The sequence below is a fragment of the Coenobita brevimanus genome, chromosome 3 (genome assembly GCF_032717465.1).
Source record: "Coenobita brevimanus isolate Jiangsu-jjx chromosome 3, ASM3271746v2, whole genome shotgun sequence".
Taxonomy (NCBI): Eukaryota; Metazoa; Arthropoda; class Malacostraca; order Decapoda; family Coenobitidae; genus Coenobita; species Coenobita brevimanus.
Genome location: NC_136956.1, coordinates 7,483,251 through 7,502,100, shown reverse-complemented (window position 1 = coordinate 7,502,100; position 18,850 = coordinate 7,483,251).

Here is an 18,850-nt window from a genome sequence, read left to right as displayed (position 1 = left end):
AAATAAAAATAATGGTTTACCTAACTCCTTTGCACATTCTCGTAGCACCCAACATGACATTTCATCAGGACCATTTGCTTTTCCTCTGTCTAATTTACTTAACTCCTCCTGTATTACTTTTTCTGATATTTGTATATCTGGTAGTATGTGTGGGCATGCATGTTCCACATAGTCCCTCTCAAAATTTTTTTCTTCTGTAAAAACTGATTGGAAATTCAGGAGCTTTTGGTCCCAACAGCTTTCTTGGCTTATTATATCTAGAGTATTCCAATTTATATTTGTATTAAAATCTCCAGTTAGTATAATTCTTTCCGATTTCTCTTCCACTTTATGTAGTAATGCTCTTAAACTCTGAATTGTACTCTCTGCCAGGTCCTCATATTCGTCTCTTTCCAATGTGTTTGATCTGAGTGGCATGAACAAATTGGCTACAATTACTTTCCCTTCAGATGTGTTGATCTCTACTGCAATCAGTTCTACTTGTGATGGTATATCTAGTTTTATTTCATTGACTTTTAGAATTTTCTTAGTTAATATTATAATTCCTCATCCTTTTTTTAATTTTCTATCTCTTCTCCTAATATTATATTCCTCTAAGTTTAGTATGTCATTTGATATCCTTGGTGTTAATTTTGTTTCAGTTAGGCATATTATATGTGGTTCGTGTGTGTGTGTGTGTGTGTAAGAGTGTGTGTGTGTGTGTGTGTGTGTGTGTGTGTGTGTGTGTGTGTGTGTGTGTGTGTGTGTGTGTGAGGATGAAGCTGTGGATGAGTAACACTCTGGGTTAGATGGATGGAACTTTACCGTAGAAAAAGCTGTAAGATCAGTAATATATTGTACAGTTTTGATAAGTGTGTGAATGGGAGCGACTGGGAACGTAATCAACAGCGAGTCTGAATATAAAGATGCGAAGGTGTGAATAAGAATGGGTATGAACAGGAGTCGATAAGAGTATGAATAAATAATGGCATAGGAATGTGAGAAAGACAGTAGGAAGGGGAGTGTGTGTATGCTAGTACGAAATAAGGGTGTCTGGAGTGAATTAGGAGTGTGTAACAGAGTTGGAAGACTTGCAAGAAAGGTGCCAAGGTAAGCCTATCAGAGAGCATCGTTGTTTGTCAGTAGTATACTTATCTCGTTTTGAACTCGTGCCAGATATGTAGTGGAATTTTGGTCAGTAACAGTTCAGTTGGCTTGATTTTTATTCATAATTTTACAAATTAAGAATTACAAAAAAATTACAAACAAACAATACACGGAGAGGGAGAGAGAGAGAGAGAGAGGGGAGGGGGGAGGATGAAGTGAAGACTGCATGAGGGGTACCATTAAGTAGGGTAGCGATTTCTGTGAAGGGATATCTCAGGTACCAGTGGCATCAAGTATACACTAGCTCCAAAAACTATCGGTGCACGAAAGATGATAAATCACACAGGTACTGAAGAATACCGGGAAATGCAGTTGTGTTCCCGCACGTGTAAGTAGCCCAGATGCTAATTGACATATCGCTTACTGTCTGTAGCCTGTATAACGCGTTAAGAAAAGTAGTACACAAAAATATATATACACGCATAAAAGGGTTGTTAATTCCACTTAGCCGAACAATAACGAATACTGTAGAATGTATCCCACAGTGCACCGATACTTTTTGGAGCTGGTGTGCATAAAGCATAGGGGTTGTGCACAAAATGCTTGCAAAGTCCTGCAAACCTTCGTAGAAGTTGCGACCTCAGGTCGCAAATTTTAAAATTTTGTTTTTCCTCCCTTCTTACTTTCTTCATCAGTCATAACTGCAAAAAGTAAAGTTGTAAACCATGTTGTGCACCAAAATTCTTAGTATCAGCCTAGGATGATTCCTATAATATACAGTAGAGCAGGATGAGAGATACAGAATGCAAGTTACAGAATAAAAACATTCCAGTGCACTCAGACTACAACTGTGCAAAATTTCGTTTTCCTAACCCTCTTGCCATAAGGACTGGGCCCCATGATTTAATAAATTACAGTAACTCGTTGAGTGAGGAAGGGGGGTGTCATATTTAGGGACAAGCAGTATAATTGGCGGCACCTGTGGGTACGGAAAAAAAAAAAAATCCATAAAAAAATACTCCATAAAATGAGGCCAGAAACTGAATCCCCTCCCCCTAAAAAAAAAAAAAAAAAAATAGTATATCGAATAATACACGTTCTGTCTAACACTGGATTTTGGAAAGGGGAAGTGTAGGTGTAATGATGAGAGTGTAGGAGTATATATGAGAGTGTGAGCAAGAGAATGGACTAGGTATTGGCAGGGTGTGTGGGTAAAAGAGTATGTGTTCACCCCACCATTATCTTGAGAGTATGTGTTCACCCCACCATTATCTGAAGACACGGCCGCCTCCACTAACACTTACCCTGAAACTGGCAATCTCTTAACATCGCTGGTAAAAAAAATCTTGTAATTTTTCTCTCAACAGATGGCGCCCCATTAAGTTTCATAAAAACATCACGGCTTTTTGCAACAGAGGATATTAATAGCCCGTTTAATAGGCGTGTTGTTAATGTTGTTAGTAGTGAGGAAGAAGAAAAAGAAGAAGGGAGATGAAGAAAGAAAATGAAGAGGAAGGAAAAAAAGGAGAAGAAGTGAAGAGAAGGAAGGAGGAGAAGGAGGAGGAGGAGAAACTAAGATATGTCATCAAGAAACACTCTTTCTTTCAGCTATTCGTACCAGTTTTGGTTAACCTCAACACGATTAATTACACAAGCTCTCGCGAAGCGAGTGCAGTTGTTTTATGGAACGTGTGTGCGTGCGTGCGTGAGAGAGAGAGAGAGAGAGAGAGAACACTGTAAAGAAAAAAAAGGGAAGAAAAGCTAACGAGAAGAAACGTAGAGTACTAAAGAAAAATTAGGCAACGCTAATCTCTTGCAACCCCCACCTGACCAAGGACATACCCCCACCTCCCTGCACACCAAACCAAGCGCATATCAGCCCTATTCCTCCCCCCCTCTGTATAGCACAGACATTAAATCATCATCACCATCATCCTGACCTCCTTTCCCACCCTAGGGCGGGGTGGGAAAGAGGGGAAATATATCTCTACATGGAGGAATGGGCAGAGAAGGAGGAGGAAGCAAAAGGGGAAAGAAGCGATAGATAAATGGAAGAGATGGTCATATTTGACTTGAGAAATAACAAAGACGTTAAAACTTAATAAAATCAGTGATATGGAGTACAGAAGTGAGAAAGGAAATATAAAACCACCACCATCGTCACTAGCATCACAAAGACAACCACCAAGACCACCATCATCAACGCTACGCGGGTGCAACGTTCCATCTGACGAAGCACATACTCCCCACCTCCCTATACACTTAACCTACCGCATAACGGCCCTCAACCCCCACCCCTCCTCCCTCTGTATAACAGACAGCAGGTAGCATTGAAATCTGGGATTCTTTTGTTTTGTTTTACTTTTTCATTCTTTTCAAAAAAATATTTAAGACACAGCATTCTACCTATGAAATGGCATCAGATCACTATAAGACACATAACTATGTGAAATTTCATGACTCTGTAGCGAATACTTTTTGATTCGTGGCTTGAGATTACTTGCTCAGTTCGAGCTGAAATCTGAGAAAAAATATTTTTTTTAGTTTCAAAAAATGACTTAAGACACTGAATTATAACTATCAAAAGGCACCAATTCACTGAGAGACACAACTGTGTGAAAGTTCATGACCATATAGATGATATTTTCCGAGATTTGCTCCGGAAACGGAATTGCTATGCCCGGCCAGCCGCCCAGCCACCCAACTCAGCAGAGGGACACCAGTGATAATATCCTCCTCTGACTTTGTCAGGTGGAGAGTAACAAGTAATAAAGTCAGTCGAGGAAAGAGGGACAATAGATCTTTATATGGAGGAATGGGCAGGGAAGGAGGAGGTAAGGAGGAGGGAAAGGGGGAGGGAAGGAGCTATAGATAGATGGAAGAGATGGTCGTATCTGACTTGGCCAAAAACTGGAAGGCGAAACAGATGGTGCGGTGGGACGAAGAAATAGAAGGAGGGAGGGGGGGGGGGAGGAATCTGGAAGAGTTGGACTGAAGTGAGTGAAATTGAGTGTGCACGTCTGGAAGCGAGAAAGTGTTGTGGCCATAGAGTAAGGGAGTGTGACTGAGGATAAAACAGAGTGAAACAGATAGAACACTTAAGGACATGATGGTGAATTAGAGTAAGGACGAGTTAGTGGTTAGCATGTAAGAGTGAGTGAAGGAGATCAGAGTGAGGAAGGTTCATATATGGCGAGGTGGACCGGGACCAAGAGATGGTCCACCTTCCCTTAATGCTTCCCTCCATTCCTGCTCTCTCTCTCTCTCTCTCTCTCTCTCTCTCTCTCTCTCTCTCTCTCTCTCTGTTTTTCTCCTCTCTTTACTTTCCCCTCTCTCCTTATCTCACTCTCTCCCTACTATCTCAACTATCCCCCTTTCGCCCTCTCTCCCTTGCCTTTTTTTATATTAGTTTTTTAGAGCCTGGATCAATTTATTAAATGCATATATAGTATATACATAGACTAGGATATGCACAGATAGCCCTGAGTTAACGGTCACTACTCTACTCTCGACCTGTGATGGCCTGTGGATCACTGAGGGTCCCTGTTAGTTACGTGGCCACCATCGGGATTTTTTTAATGTACCAGGGGTCACTGCTTCAGGAGGTGACTTGTTTGCTTGTCCCACACGGGGAAAGGTCCTAGTCTCAGTGGAATGAATGGAGCTGGGGCCTGATTGACTGCTGCCTACCTTAATAGCGCCAGGCAAGGCTGCCACACCACCCCTGAATATCCACACTGTGCACTGTGCAATTTCCACACTGTATCCGCAGATCCCCCGTCAACTCAACGTACCCGTACAGCGACAGGCATTAGTTCTTTATTTAGCCTATTCGATTACTCATTGTACTTTACTACTTTCTCTTTCAGGTTATTCATACTGGTAGCTCATAGACAATGTATTATAAAATGTAGCTTTTCCTTTTCAGTCTTTCCTATGAAATTTCCATGTCAGTTTTTCCATGCTGCATGGTGGTTTTTCTCACTTTTTCTTGCCAGTTTTGGCTGGAGGGTTTGGAGGTGGGGGGAGCCTTCTTGCTTTACTATCCTTATCCTTCAGCATGTAGAATTAGATCTTGTAGTCATAGTCTACTCTGTACCAAACAGCCTCGAAAGGACCATAAGGTCTGTTGCTGTTTGCTTTCCTTTGTACTCCTTTGTACTCCTTTGTACTCCCTCCCTTCCTCCCCTCCTAATCTTGGCCCTACAACACCTCAATGTTCACTCACACATCCACACTCTCTCTCGCCCTCCCTGCCTTTCTGCATCTGACGAAATTCCTCTCCTCCTCCTGCCTCCTGCTATCACTCGATCCCTATGACGAAAGTCTACAGCATAAAGTGTACGCATATTTACAGGCAGGATGAACCTTGCAGATTCACAGAGAGCTTAATTATAATAATGAAGGATTTAAGCATGGAAAATATGTCACTGCATTACATTATTATGATCTCCAATCTGACGTGTGGAAGAGAAGCCTGGACCTGTTGGAAATACAGAAGTAAAGAAATGAGTGGAAATGGGTTCTTGGGTGAAGCGTGAGGAGTTATGCTGAGACAGTCAACAATGTGAGGACGTGAAGGAGTGTTTAGGTGGTGATGTGGGTGTGATGGAAAACAGTAGAAGTAACCTGATGTATTTTGGTCTTGTGAAGAGGAGGAAGAATGAGGGACTGACTGGAAGAGTCTACGTGAATGAGGTAGAAAGGGGAAGGGATAAGGGAACCTCGGATGGATGGATGGATGGAGAAGTATGAGTGTGAGCTGGAGAAAAGGCAGCCAGATGACAGAGAATAAAATGACATGGAACTAGTTGTTTGTGGGCTCCTCATCCAGGATTAAAGCGTCTGGCTAAAGATACAGAGGTAGATAGGTTCTCCCTCCTTTTCTTCATCCGTCCCCCACTTCCCTTCTGTCTCCACCCTCTTCCCCTCCCCCACTCCCTCCACTTCCCTCCTTTTTTCAGCCTCCTCCCCTCTCCCCTCCCTCCCTTCCTCTACTTTCCTCCTTCATCACTGTCCTCCCCATTTACCTCTCACCCAGCACGGTTTTTCACCCTCCATCTCTCCCCTCACGACCCCCTCCCTTCCCTCTGTCTCTGTCTCCCTTTCTCTCTCTCTCTCTCTCTCTCTCTCTCTCTCTCTCTCTCTCTCTCTCTCTCTCTCTCTCTCTCTCTCTCTCACCTTGCCAACCTTCAACCTTTAAGCTGCTCTGTTAAAAAGTCCCTGGAGGAGGAAACGGCAGAAGTAAACAAAGGGGGAAATAAAGTGGAGGAAGGATGAAGTGGTGCGGCATAGGCTACACCTCCCCCCTCTTCCTCCCTCCCTGTGTGTGTGTGTGTGTGTGTGTGTGTGTGTGTGTGTGTGTGTGTGTGTGTGTGTGTGTTGCTATTCTATTATCAAACTTTCGTAATCTGGGACTTTAAATCTTTCTATTAAGTCCAGACCACAGAGTTAGAACGGTAGAGTTTGTGTGTGTGTGTGTGTGGTTTATATGTTTTTGTACTCTGTGTGTGTGTGTGTGTGTGTGTGTGTGTCTCTTCTATTTTCCTACTTTCTCTTCACATTAATTACCACTTCTCCTTCTCCTCCTCCTGCTGCTTCTTCTGTTTCTTCTGCCTATTCTCTAACAACTGGATATATAGTTCATGGTTTTGAACCACATCTTAGGGGAGTTCATTGATTTCTCTTTGAACATTGTTGCAGGCATATTGCATATTTTATGTGTGTGTGTGTGTGTGTGTGTGTGTGTGTGTGTGTGTGTGTGTGTGTGTGTGTGTGTGTTTTGATCTATGTGCAGATCATTGGCCTATATATTTACATTGTGTTTGTGTGCGTAAAATAAAGTATAGATACTGGTATGTGTGCATTAGCAATTTTTGAAATTTCTGTTTATCTGTTACAAAATATAAGAAAGTAAGTGAGAAACACACACACACACACACACACACACACACACACACACACACGAGAACGCTTGTGCAACCCAACTTTATGCGTGCAGACTAAAAGACCTTCATTATTTAAGTGTAAAGACATTCGCAACGCCAGGGTAACCTTCGTGAGAGTCGTGATGTTATGGCAAAGAAATAACGATTTTGATTTCCTTTTATTTTTCTTCATCAATAATAACTCCAAAACGAAAAGGCCTATGTGATTGTGTGATAGACCAAGACTTAGTAACAATCCGGGATGTTTCCTGTTTATTTAAAACAGCATTTGATCTATAGTATGCGACAAGTGCTCGTGGGCCCTTCGGGCCCTGTTGCACTTGCTCCTGTGGAGGGCTCTCGCGCTGCGCGCTCGCTTTCTCGTGCTTCGCAGTCATTTCCTCGTGCTTCTCACTTGTTTCCTTGCACTTCGCGCGCGTATTGAGATCATTTCAGGTAATCTGAGTCACATTTATGTGCTGTTCTAGTATAACGACCACCAAAGCAACAGCACGGGAAAAGCACAGTAAAAACGCTCAGTTCAGCGGCTGTGATCGTCTAAAAAGTATAGGGTCGTGGCACAGGGCTTGGGTAGACTCAATTTCTAAAAGTCCCGGTACCGAATGTACTGTTTTCTGAACCAAACTTTGATCGCTCTTAACTCTAATAAAAAATCATCAATCGAGAAAGCCATAAAATACTCTACAGTAAATGCAACCCTAATTTCAAGCACTCACGCCGTGAGCGGCGTTTTTTGGTCAAACTTTGATCGCTCATTAAATAAAGTAAAAGTTTTTCAATCGTGATGGGACCAAGTTTTTTCACATCAGCGAATTTTTTGCGATTTTTGTGCCAATTTTGGTGCGATTTGATAGTGTAGTTTTGGCTGCCCCAAAAAAACACACACACACACACACACACACACACACACACACACACACACACACACACACACACACACACACACACACACACACACACACACACACACACACACACACACTCAAGATTTGCAGCCTAAAGGCTTTCAGTAACACTTGAAGGTCATCTCTGATGCCTAAAACTTCTCGGATTCGTGTTGCCCCATTCTGTTTAAGAGCAATGGAGGGAAAATAGGTCCATGGGAGAAATAGGCCCATGGGAGAAAAAGGTCTATAGGAGAAATTGGTAAATGGGGGAAATAAGTCCATGGGGGATATAAGTCAATGGGGGAAATAGGTCCATGTGGTAAAATAGGTCCATGGCATAAAGAGGGCCCATGATTGATATACTGTGGGTTAATGGGAAAAGTAGGTCCAAGGGAGAAAAACTGGTCTATCTATCTATCTATTGCCAGACGCCTCAATCCCGTTTGGGGTGGCCACAAACAAATCGCCTCCAAGTCGCCCTGTCCCCCGCCATTTCACTGCCCTGCTCCCAACTCACACCCCCCTCTCTCATATACCTCTCCACCCTATCCCTCCATATCATCCTCGGCCTCCCCCTCCCTCTTCCCCCCTCCACCTCACTCACATACACTCTCTTCGTCAGTCTTTCACCCTCCATCCTCTCCACCTGGCCAAACCACCTCAGTGTGTTCCTCGTAACGCTTCCTATCACATCCACATCCACACCACAACGCTCCTTTATATCCTCATTCGTCAGCCTGTCTCTCCTTGTGATTCCACAGACTCCTCTTAAATAACTCATTTCCACTGCTCTCACTCTTGACTTGTGTCCTTCCAACAACGTCCAAGCTTCACTTCCATACGTTAGGGTTGGTATCACAATACTGTCATCTAGTAACTTTTTCACTTCCATGCTCACTTCCCTGTTTCTTATCACTGCTTTCAAAGAACCAGCAACCTTTCTTCCCTGCTGTACTCTTTCAAGCACTTCACCCTCCAAACCTCCATCCTTACTCATCACACTACCCAAGTACTTAAACGTACTCACATTTTCCAATTCCTCACCATCCAACCTCGCTGTACATTCACTGACTTCACCTCTCTCAAAGACCATCACTTTACTCTTCCCTACATTCACCTTTAGATTCCGTTTCTTACACACTCTCCCAAACTCATCCACCAAGCCTTGCAGCTCCCCTTCGTCTTCACTCAACAACACAGTATCATCTGCAAACAACAATACAGGGAGTTTCCAAACACTATCCTCTCTCACCAGGGCCACTCCAACACCCACTACACTACCTTGTACCTCTTTTATTACCCCATCCATGTACAGATTGAACAGCCATGGAGACATGACACTTCCCTGTTTCAACCCAACTTTCAAAGAGAAATATTCACTTAGTTCACCATCCACACGCACTGCAGCCTTAGCATCATCTTACATACTCTTCACAGCATTCAACAACTTCCCATCTACTCCATATATTCTTAACACTTTCCACAATCCTTGTCTATCCACCCTGTCATATGCTTTCTCCACATCCATGAAAGCTGCATACAACTTCTTTCCCTTCTCTAGAAACTTTTCCACTCAAGATCTAAGAATGAATATCTGATCTACATAACCTCTTCTCTTCCTAAAGCCTCCCTGTTCTTCTCCAACTAATTTCTCTGTTCTTTCTCTAAAAAAAAGAAAAACTGGTCCATTGGGAAAAAGTAGATCCACGGGGGAAACAGGTCCAAGGGGAAAAGTAGGGCCATTGTGGAAAACATCCAAAGGGGAGTTTGTCATGGCAGTAACATATCCCTGGAGGAACAATGTTAGGTATCGGTTGGTGTCAATGGGGTGTTGTCAGAAATGGATTTATATGCAAGTATTATAATATGTATTTGGTAGTTAACGTCATAAAAAGGTCATAATACCATAAAACGATCATAAGCTAGAAAACAATAATGTTCTAAAATGATTGCTAATAATTATGGAGACAATAGATGTAAAAAGCACAGACACCATAAGGCAATTAAGATGAGAGGTGACCCAGTTCAATACCATTACTACATTTCACCAGATACAAAGTGATCAGGAGTATGTTTAATATTTAGCAGGTGGAATTTCGACAGCTTGTTTGTCATTTTTAAACCTAAGAATATAATGTATACTAATATAAACAATATCTAGATAAAAAGAAAAAAAGATAATATGGTAATGGTAAAATAAAAAAATAAATCACGCTAAGCGACGTACTTCTAAGTGAGAAGGAAATTAAAGACATGTAAAATAATGCAAAGTGAAACCTTAAAAACAAAGTAGGGGCGCAGAGAAGCCATGTGTGCCGTGTGGGCTGCAGGTGGTGAGGGAGGAGTGATTGGTTGAGTTGGTTCAATAGTACCCTAAGAGACACTTGCGGGTTAAATAACTAACCTCGATATATTATTGCATATGGAGAAGCTTGTCAGCCCTAAAACTGGCGGGATACAATACACAGGTGCTTTGTACACTGTGGACTAAGGTGGGTTATGGATTTTCATTATTCTCCCTCCACTACGTGTGTGTGTGTGTGTGTGTGTGTGTGTGTGTGTGTGTGTGTGTGTGTGTGTGTGTGTGTGTGTGTGTGAAACAGTGTGGGAAACCACTGTATAGCAATGTGTTTGAAGGTAAACTTAAATCTAAATGCAAAGTAAACAAGGTAAGCAAATATCATAAGCTCTGGTAACCAGGATTAACACCAAATTATGTTTGAATTTCATAAGGATAGCAGAGTTGATTTATGTAGTACGTCCCGTGAATGTAGGTTTACTAGTATACTGAAATGATGAAAGAATGCTCTTTTTTCAACTATACTTATATTCCACAAACTTGGCGTTAATTTTTGTCCTTTCGCAGCTTATTTCACATGGCTTAGTGACAGAAAAAGAATAATACAGATGTACGTCCTTGCCATAGCACTTCTACGAGACTACCATTACTCATATTCTAATGTTAATCTCTTGTTACAACTCAGCATTCAAGACAGAGAGGTGTCAGTTTTAGGCGAGGTTAAAGTGAAAAGAGTATAGTATATAAATAATGGGAAGTCTGTTACTTTCCTCAGTATCATGGGGGACATGACCTGGAGACCAAAACAATAAAAAATTATCAACATATCTCTCTTAAAGAAGTCTTAAACTGGGAAGGGCAGTGTTGGAACTTGTTTGTCTTTTGGAAGTTCGCGCGCGCGCACGCACACACACACACACACACACACACACACACACACACACACACACACACACACACAATGCGTGTACTAATCAGGGTGCTAAGGGATTTCCCATCGTCGCTCCATCTATTTGCTCGTAAAGTTTTCTAATAAAAAAGAAAATGCAATCTTTAATGCAAAGGCCAGTAATTTACAATAGTGATTTACATTAATGTCATTATGTTTTCATCTCTAAAAACTATATACATAAAAAAATGTTATGGTTTTATGAAGTGGATTTTTTGTATATGCATAGAAGAACCAAAAGCCGGATCCCTACCCCCTGGGGGTAGGGGGGTTTCAAGAATACTCCCCCAGTATCCCTGCTTGTCGTACGAGGCGACTAAAAGGGTTGGTGGTGGGTTAGTGCCCCACCCCGTAAAAAGAACTAACTAAAAAAGCGAATAAAGCGCCTCGGACCCGGACGGACCATACGTTGACGACTAAGGAACGGACGAAGGACATTCTTAGGGTGGGAACATGGAATGTGAGAGGAGTGAATGATGAAGTGAAAGAGAGAGAGATTGTTCAGGTGCTTCAGGATGCAAGAGTGGATATATGTGGATTGACTGAAACTAAATGGTAAGGTGAAAGGCTGAGAGAATGGAAATATGGTTTAGGTACTGTATATGTGCGGGAGTCAATGAAAATGAGAGGGCAAGAGAGGGAGTATGTCTGATGATAAGCAAAAAGTGGAAGGAGAATATAAGACAGTATGGAACAGTGGGTGCAAGGATTGTATGGGTGAGGATGAAAGTAGGTATACAAGCGTGGGCGATTGTATGTGTGTATGCCCCGACAGAGGGTCAAGTGGCAAGAGTGAAAGATGAGTTTTGGGCGAGTGTAGAAGCGTGTATGGACAAGTTTGAGAGGAGCGAGAGAGTGCTGTTGATTGGAGACATGAATGGCAAAATTGGGAATGTACGAGTGGATGGAGTGGTTGGTCAGTGGGGTGTGCCAGCTGACGTAGATGGGAATGGAAGTGCTTTGGTGGACATCTGTGCTTGTAAGGGGTTGGCAATAGCCAACACCTACTTTCGGCATAAGATGATCCACCGGTATACATGGAGAGTAATGAGGAGGATGGATGGTGAACTTGTTGAACGAAAGGCAATGATAGACTACGCGTGTGTGGATGAGCGAATGAGAAGACAAGTGTTGGATGCAAGAGTGTGGAGAGGGTGGGGGAATGGAGTCTCGGACCATCACTTAGTGATGGCCAAGGTAGAGCTGCATAGAAAGTAGTTGAGGAAACGAAGGGGAAGACAGGAGGAAGCAACTCCTGTGAGAAGAGTGGAGAAATTGCAAGATAGTGAGAAAATGACAGAGTATAAGAGCATAGTGGAAGAAAGACTGGGAAGGTATGAGCTAGAGCAGATGGAAGGGGTGGAAGACGTACGTAAGATATTCATGGAAGAGATAGGCGCAGCGTGTGAGGCGGTTTGTGGAGTGAGGAGGAGATGCAAGGGTGTGCAAGGGACAGCATGGTGGAATGATGAGGTGAAACGAGCTGTGGAACAAAAGAAGAAGGCATATAGTGAATGGTTAGCGAGTAGAGGTAGGGGAGAAGATGAGAGAGACAAGAGAGAGGTATATGTGGGGTGGATGTGGATGTGGTTGAGAAGATTAGGAGAAATACACTGAGGTGGTTTGGACATGTGAAGAGAATGGAGAATGAAAGACTGACTAAGAGGGTGTATGTAGGTGAGGTGGAGGGAGGGAGAGGGAGAGGTAGACCGAGGATGAGGTGGAAGGATGGAGTTGAGAGGTATATGAGGGAGGGGGGAGTGAGTTGGGGGGAGGGTAGTCAAATGGTGGGTGACAGAGCGACTTGGAGGCGTTTTGTCTGCTGCCACCCTTTGCGGGATTAGGGCGTCGGGCTATAGATAGACAGATAGATAGATTTTGCTTGTAAGACGGAGACAGGACTGAATCACTGGATAGTATGTGGATAATTTTTATGACCAATTTTTCTGGGTATGCTGTTTAATAATTGTACTCTTGTGCTTTATCGTTATTTTTCTTTTTCCTGCAAAGTACAGTAATTTTAAAAAATATATATATTATTAAATGGTTTGGGCATATCGTTTTTTTTTTTTTCTGCATAGTAATATGGACAAAAAGGAACATTGTCTAATGGTCTGGACATAAGGGGTGCATGGGGGGTGAGAGATTGACTGTGTGTTGAAGTATTCGAAGACCGAGAACGATGTGGATGGGCGTCATTCATGTAGAACAGAAAAAAAAAAATAGCTGAATTTCTCTCCTCCTCCTCCTCCTCCTCTTCCTTCGGCTTCCTCTTCATTATTATTATTATTATTATTATTATTATTATTATTATTATTATTATGAGCCGTCCCCGCTTAGGAGGGGCTGGGGGACGGATATTGTTTTCACTCTGTTTGTCTGTCTGCCTGTCTGTCTGTTAACAACTTTTCGCAGAAACTACTGGTGCGATTTGGACTCAATACAAGGGTGATGTGCTATGACCTTCTGATCACCTGATTAATTTTGGGCCAAATTGGGCCAGAGCCCAGTCTTTAGGCCCCCAAAATGTATTTATTATTTTTTTTCGCCATAACTCCTTTCAAATTCGTCATATCGGCATGAAACCAAAACCTAAATGTGCACCTGTCAAATCTGCATCCTACAGCATGCCTCATTACATCAGGGGGTCACCTCCAGTTAACGGTAAAGGGGTCAATGTCAGGTGGGTCGAGCCTAAAATGGGTATAAAATCGTCAATTTCAAACCGATTTACTCCAAATTTGATATGTGACACCTTTGACTAGATATCCTGTTGTGGTCATATGTCAGCACTAAAATGACTGTTGGGGATGGCTTTGCTGTGCCTTGGCAATGCTTGTTTTTGCTGTTGGTGGTGGTGGTGGTGATGGAGGTGGTGGTGTTGGTATTATTATTATTGTTATTGTTGTTGTTGCTGTTGTTGTTGTTCCTGTTTATATTAATACTCTTATTATTATTATTATTATTATTATTATTATTATTACTAAAGGTATTTACGTGTTCCACTCTGGGCAAAGGCTTCAGGGCCTATTTCTTTGGGGGCAGTGACCTATTCCAAGGCCCAGTAGTCCTCCTACACCTCCACATGTCACCACTTCGGCGCTAACACCCACCGTCCATATTGAATACATGCTAGGGCTGTCTCATACATGACTGGTGTATTGGTATTAGCGGGGGTATTTTTGCGACATGTCGCCGTATCATCTGGTAGATGAGGAAAGTCTGCTTTTAGGAAATTGAAATCCTTAAACTGTTCCCTGCCCCAGCCGGGATTCGATCCTGGGTCAATTAGGACCGCAGGCCGCCTGATTCAGCCACCGCCTCCCTGGTCGTTGCACCATAGTTTGCCCAGGTGCTTAGACCCGTATTCTCGTCGGGTAAGGAGGCTCCCTGGCACTTTTCCTAGCGATTTATTTTGAATATGGCTGATCATGATGACGTGTTGACTGAATATTTGCAATGACGATTTTTATGCAACTAAATTATGCAACTTACCGAAGGTCTGTCAGAGTAAAGAAGTTAAAACCAGATCTGTTATTCCGTGATGTATTATTTTTTATTACGTTACTGTCATCGTCAGAGACAATTTGAATCCACTCAATGATTCCGATGATCTGTTAAATTTAATATGGCTCTCATGAAGATTTTAACTTTGAAAAAAAAAAAAAAAAACATTGGTAGTGGAGGAGCTAGAAATAGTCTCCTTCAACCATCATTCACTCACTTGATGTAGTGCTGCCTACTTCTTCCTTCACCTTTATCATTCTTTTTCTGTCTAGCTTCCTCTCTTCCAATTTATCCAACCCTTCTTGTCACTTTTTATTGCTCTTCCTTTCAGGTGGCTCTACATTGAGTGATGAGCCTACTGGTTCCCTGTAAGCCAGGAAACCATTTACAAAGCTGGGTGTTAACCATATAACCAGCCCGTACATGTTTCGTACGTGTCAAAAAGTGGGTTGGCAGAGGGTTAGTGCCCCTCCCCATAAAACAGCTAAAAGTCAAACGGCCACCCCCTGTGGGATTGTGGCATCTGGCTATAGATAGACTGACAGAACTCCCTCCCAACCTCCTTTCTCTCCCTCAGCTGAATAAAACCGTCTTAAAATAGCAAGAATATGAAATACAGTACTGGATTGAAGGTCCTGTATTCAGTCGGTTAAGGAAGCTTCCTAACACATCTTAAGCGACTTATTTTGCTTATTATATGTTACTCTAAGCTTTTTTATTGCTTGAATCTTTCGAATATCCTAACATCTCTTCCTAAGCAATATGTTTTGCTTATTTTGCGTTACTCTTCGCTTTTCTGTCACTCAAATCATTCGAATATCACCATACTCTCCATAAGGTTAAAAAAAAATGATACTACCCAGCCAGATCCAGGAATAACTAGTCGAGGAAAAGTTTTTAGGGGAAAAAATTCTACTGAAAAAAAAATATAATAAAAATAATAATAATAATAATGGGAGACAGTTAACAGGAATAAAAAAAAAATGTGAAAAAATATCCCCCGCCAGAAACACAGTCCAAATTTATTGTTTTTAATGCAAAGAAGAAGGAACCAAAGGCCAGAAGCTGTCAAGATCGTTCCCTCCACGAAAACAAAACAGAAACAAGATAACAGAGAGCCAACTTATCTGTAGGCTACAATACTATCCATGTTGAGAAGGAAAATGAAACAGCATGAAACAGAACGTACTCAATTTATTTATGGTAATATGAACGAAGAATTGTGAGAAATATTGGGCTAATGACTCAGTGGCCTTGTGGTTTTACGGACTGCTGGATTCAGATTTCGCGTATTCAGTTTTTCGAAATGTTATATAGAGGACGCATTACTTAGGTGAGGTTAGGTTAGGATTAAACCGGATGTAGGCTATCTTGTGAGTCCTGATTTCAAAATATAACACTACCGCTATACAACATTTCGAACAATCTAATTCGTGAAATCTAAATCCTGAAATCCGTACAGTTTAATGCGTGAAACCTAAATCCGGCAAATCCGTAAAATCCGTGAAATCTAAATCCGGGAATCCACAAAATCCGTGACATCTAAATCCCTCAATCCGGAAAATCCGTGAAATCTAAATCCCGCAATCCGTACAATTTAATCCGCGAAATCTAAATGCGGCAGTCCGTAAAATCCGTGAAATAAAAATCCATTAATCTGTTAAATCACAATGGCGATGACTCAGGCACTGTCGCAGCAGCTGTGTTGACTTGCTGAGGAAGAGATGACGTAGGCAAAGAATTCAAATTTACCTAAGAAAATTGAGTTTACCTTTAGATTACCCCAAAACATAAAATAATCTGATGTGAGACGTACATCTGCTTTATCAAATGGGGAAAGTGTCTGCTAAGTTGCCCTAGAATTAAAATGGTGAGATTAGGTTAAGTTTTATGCTGGAATGAGTTGCGTAAAGCTAGTTTAAGTTTATTAAAATTAGATACGGTTTGACTGGATTACAGTGGGTTAGGTTTGGCTGAATCACGCTGGGATAAAATGAGGTCTTCAGGATTAGCTTTGATTAGGTTAAGTTAGATTTGGTCCGGTTAAATCAAGTTGGGGTGTACTGAAGTGTGCTGGATTAGGGACTGCGTTAAGATGTAGTTGACTAGGTTAGGCAGACTTAGAATAGGTTAAAAAGACTGGATTATGTTTAGTTAGGTTAGGGTAGTGAAAGAAAGTGTCAGTAGTTCTTCCCGTAATTCAGACATCTAAGTTCGGACTAAGATGACATAAGAGGTTTCGTTGCATCTCCTCCTTGACGATTTAGCCTATTCTGCGTATTACACCTTAGTATTTTCTTGTATGTTATTCAGATCGTTTTAATAGGGATGTAGGTTGCATATAAAACGTACAATAGGATTGTGAGATGTAACACACAGAATAAACGGCCAAGGAAGAGGTGTTACGTAATCTCCAGTCACACTGAATCAACTCCGGACCTTCGGGCTTGAAGATGGTACGGATGTGGGCCAAGGCTAGGTAAGGAGGCTCCCTAACAACTCTTTCTTGTCTATTATATATATATATATATATATATATATATATATATATATATATATATATATATATATATATATATATATGGCTGGTTAGTATCCTTTTGTATATTATTTATCCAGAGAATGACAATGGTAAAAGGATTTATATGAAACAGAATTGGAAAGTAAGGTGTAGAGAGGTTAGAGAGGTGGCCTGCAGTCCTACCGGACCCAGGTTCAAATCTCCGCAGGAAACGGTTTAAGGACTTGAATTTCACAAAAATCAGACTTTACTGATTTACAAGAAGACCCGCCAACATGTAAAAATACCCAAGCTAATAACCAATACACCAGTCCTGTATGAGACAGCCCTATCATGTATTCAATATTGACGGTGAGTGTTAGCGTCGAAGTGGCGACATATAGAGGTGTATGTATGCAGGAGGACTATTGGGCCTTGGGAGCAGGCTGTGAAACCTATGCCCAGAGTGGGACACACACAAAAAAATTGATTTAGGCAAGGTGTTACGGAGCTTCCTTAACTGGTGGGAATATGAGCCCAATTGCTGACTACGATTGCTGTTGTTGCTTAACCCCGATCTGTCTGGACGAGCAAACCCGTCAGCCAAAATAACTGGATACAAAAACCCACACTGGCAGACGAAAAAAGATGTATTCCAAACAGTTTCGGCGACAGCTGTCGCCCTCTTCTGTGGATCTACAGACCAAGAGTGGTACATACAAATGCTGAGAAGCTGCTTATATGCAGGATTAGTGGCAAGGTCCTTGCCGCCCCTTGTAATCCCTCACTCAGGTTGTGGACAGAGTAGGGGGAGAGTCTGGTCAGGTCACATCACCTGTGGTTTGGAGAAGGTGTCCTCAGCCTGCATATAAGCAGCTTCTCAGCATTTGTATGTACCACTCTTGGTCCGTAGATCCACTGAAGAGGGCGACAGCTGTCGCCGAAACTGTTTGGAATACATCTTTTTTCTTCTGCCAGTGTGGGTTTTTGTATCCTATTTCATGGTCACGATAGTGTGACTCTTCAGCCGTCACAAGTAACTGGTTCTGTGGGGCCGTCCTACAGGTACACTACAGTTCATACACGTGTAAGAACCACCATCTCTGTTGTGATAGACAGCACCATGCCAGGGTAGGAACAGGGTCTTTCCCCACGGCGAGCTGCAGAGAAACATGAGGAGGTTTGGCTTCTGAGTGGACGCCGCAGATACTTAGCTCCATCAGGGGTTCACAGTGCCACCACTTGTAGGCTCCTCACCAACGTCATTCCTACAGGCTTTTTTTTTTTATGCAAGGAAGAAGGAACCAAAGGCCAGAATTCCGCAAGATTGTTCCCTCCAAGAAAATAACAAAAAACAAGGTATGAGAGTCAAATTCAAGACCTGTTCCTTTCGAGATGCCTGGACACACTGCGTCTGAAAGGCTGAAGGTCGTAAGTAGCTCAAAATACTGACAGAGCAAGACACTTCCAGAGCTGACCTGTTGCCTACATGAGGGACTGGGAGTAACGGTTAACTGCTTGTGTCTGGTGGGTAACACACTTTGAGACAAATAAAGACCCTTGCTTAATAAAACTATAGCTTACTTATATATATTAATTCACAAAATAATAACAAATCAAAATGTACAGACTTGCGCCTTTCAGTGACATTAAAGTGACTGGATAATTTCTGGA